Raw genomic sequence first — 3,569 nt, 5'->3', positions numbered from 1 at the left:
TAATTCTGCTTTAAATACATTCCTGCATTTTTAAATTTCAGCTATATTTTGAGTTAAAATTTTATTTATTTTTTATAGTTCCCAATTTTCTGTGAACATCTTCATTTTTCATCCATTTCCCCCCTTTCCTCTATTTTTCTTGGAAATAGTTATGGTAGCTAATCTCAAAGTACTTGTTTACTAATTCCAAAATCTGAATCTCCTGTGGGTCTGATTCTGTTATATATTTTTTCTTCTTCTTTTTTTTAATGTGGTCTTGCCTCTTGGTATTCTAGTAATATTTGATTAAATGACAAGTATCATGTATACCAAAAATAGATATTAAAAATTTAAGGGCTGGGCATGGTGGCACATGCCTGTAAACCAAACGCTTTGGGAGGCCGAAGTGGGTGGATCACTTGAGCTCAGGAATTCAAGACCACCCTGGGCAACTTAGCAACACCCTGTCTCTACGGATAAATAAATAAATAAATAAATAAACCCACGAAAATTAGCTAGGTGTCGTGGTGTGGGCCTGTAGTCCCAGCTACCTGGAAGACTGAGGTGGGAGGATCCCTTGAGCCAGAGAGGTTGAGGCTGCAGTGAGCTGTGATCATGCCACTGCACACCAGCCTGGGTGCCAGAGTAAGAGCCTGTTTAAAAAAAATTTTTTTTCAAGAAAATAGATGAAAAGACAGAGAATTTTGCCAGATGTATAATCTTCCTTCAGAGAATATTTACTCTTTCTTCTGCCAGGCAGATTCAGGGCTGCTTGCCTCAGTCCAATCAGGGATTGAACTGAGTCAAGGCAAAGTTGCAGTCTTGGTAAAGCTATATTTATCTTTGGTTCATCTCTGCTTCTAATCTACGACCTTCTAAAGCTGAGAGTTTGATGTTTGCTGCAGGGTTCCTCTTCCTGGAAGGTTTTGAACTCCAATCTTTGTTTCCTCAGCACACTGAGTCTGCCAGAAGTCCACTCTGCTTTTCAGGCTTTCTGGTGAGCCTCTTAGTTTCCTTCCCTCTTTCTCCTTTCTTTCAGAGTTTGGCAAACATCTCGAGTGGAAAATGAGCTGAGCGTTAGATTCAGTTTTCCACATACACCCTCCTCACCAGGATATTGACTTCTGAATTCTTAAGTTTTCTTCTTCCCAGCTCTATGAGGCCATCGATAGCTCTATCAGTGCTATTGGCCTTCTTCCCAGGCAACACTCAGCTTCTCAGGTTTTTGCTTTCCCAGAATCAGCAAACACATCCAAGTAAGAAAAAAAAATGCTGCAGTATGTCAGCTCAACCTGACTATAAAGTCCTACTTGTTTAAGTAGCTCTTTAATGCCTTTAAATGACTTTTTTGGGTATTTTTTTCCTGCATTTTTAGTTGACCTGTGTGTTATTATTGATCTGCCTCAAAGCTCCTCTCACGTTCAGAAGTGGAAGTCCATCAGATCTTTGATTCTCTCTGTATAGTTTCTGCTTATTTCAAGCCCTGGTTGTCTCAGAAACTCTCTAATGTCTTCAAAAAAGTTTGGGGGTATTTTTTTAATGGCTTCTAATTATTCTCATCAGGAACATTAGTTTATGGCAAGTTACTTTGTCATAACCTTACATGTATCTTAAATGAAATAACTTGTATAAAGCACTTAGTCCAGTGTCTCATCCTATTCTAAGAGGAAGAGAATAAGTATACTTTATTATCATAAAAATTGAAGAGTATAACTAGGCTGGTAGCCTGGCAGGAAAATTATTTCACCTCTGCTCTCTGAGAATATTCTAGGGATTATTCTAGTACCTAAAGAAGTGTTTGATAGCATCCCCAAAGTTATACCTTGTAAAACATGACCAAGATGACTTTGGCCTTTAAAATTTAAAATTAAAGTCTAGATTGCCTTCTCCCAAATCCTGCCAGTACAAAACATCTAAAAATGCTAGATAAAATGCTTTCTAATTATATCTTTAGAATTATTGGCTGAGCTGGGAAGAGTAAGGATGGCCTTAAAGGCCTTCTCTGCCCTCCTAAATGAAAAGCAAAAGCAGGTCTTTAGAGAGGTAAATGTGTATTGAAGCTAGCACCTGTCCTGAAGTTATTTGCTAATCCCCAGGATACCAACATTTGTTTTTAACAGCTATGACTGCTAAGGGGACAGAAGACAAAGGATTAGGGCCCATTAAAGTGTGTGGGTGGATTGGGAGTGTCATAGTTAATATCTAGTATAGCTAAGACCTAGAAAGGACACACTCTCAGTAAGAAAATAACTTTTACAGAGAAATTCAGCTAGGAAAGATGCCTGTCTCAACATTAGCTTTAGATGTTAGGTGAGTGCAAAAGTAATTGTGGTTTTTGCATTGTTGGGATTTACCGTTTGATATTGGAATACATTCTTAAATAAATGTGGTTATGTTATACATCATTTTAATGGGCATTTCTTGCTTTACAATTTTTTTTTTTTTGCTAATGACTTGTTACTTGCTGTTTACTTTATGTTTATTTTAGACTATGGAAATGATATTAGACAAAAAACAAATTTGAGTGATTTTCTTATTCGGGTTCAAAAGGGGTTGTAAAGCAGCGGAGACAACTTGCGACTTCAGCAACACATTTGGCCCAGGAACTGCTAACGAATGTACAGGGTAGTGGTGGTTCAAGAACTTTTGCAAAGGAGATAAGAGCCTTAACGATGAGGAGCATAGTGGCTGGCCATCACAAGTTGACAATGACAGATTGAGAGCAGTCATTGAGGTTGATCCTCTTACAACTACATAAGAAGTTATCTAAGAACTCACCGTCGACCATTCTACAGTCATTTGGCATTTGAAGCAAATTGGAAAAGTGAAAAAGCTTGAAAAGTGGGTGCCTCATGAGCTGAGCGAAAATTTAAAAAATAGTCACTTTGAAGTGTTGTCTTCTCTTACTGTACGCAATGACAATGAACCATTTCTTGATTGGGTTATGGCGTATCTGAAAAAGTGGATTTTATGCAACAACTGGTGATGACCAGCTCAGTGGTTGGACCAAGAAGCTCCAAAGCATTTCCCAAAGCCAAACTTGCACCAGAAAAAGGTCATGGTCACTGTATGGTGGTCTGCTGCCAGTCTGATACACTACAGCTTTCTGAATCCTGGCAAAACCATTACATCTGAGAAGTATGCTCCAGCGAATCAACGAGATGCATTGAACATCACAATGACTGCAGCCAGCACTGGTCAACAGAAAGGGCCCAATTCTGCTTCATGACAATGCCCTACCACACATCACACAACCAACGCTTTAAAAGTTGAATGAATTGGGCTACGATGTTTTGCCTCATTGGCCATATTCACCTGACCTTTCACCAACCGACTATTTTCACTTCTTTGTGCATCTCGACAACTTTTTGCAGGGAAAACGCTTCCACAACCAGCAGGATGCAGAAAATGCTTTCCAAGAGTTTGTTGAATCCCAAAGTATGGATTTTTATGCTACAGGAATAAACAAACTTATTTCTCATTGGCAAAAATATGTTGATTGTAATGGGTCCTATTTTGATTAATGAAGATATGTTTGAACCTAGTTATAATGATTTGAACTGCAATTACTTTTGCACCAACCTAATAGA

This window comes from Rhinopithecus bieti, unplaced genomic scaffold (genome assembly GCF_001698545.2).
Source record: "Rhinopithecus bieti isolate Rb0 unplaced genomic scaffold, ASM169854v2 scaffold_25740, whole genome shotgun sequence".
Lineage (NCBI taxonomy): Eukaryota > Metazoa > Chordata > Mammalia > Primates > Cercopithecidae > Rhinopithecus > Rhinopithecus bieti.
The sequence above is the reverse complement of the archived record's forward strand: the minus strand, read 5'-3'. Positions refer to the sequence as shown.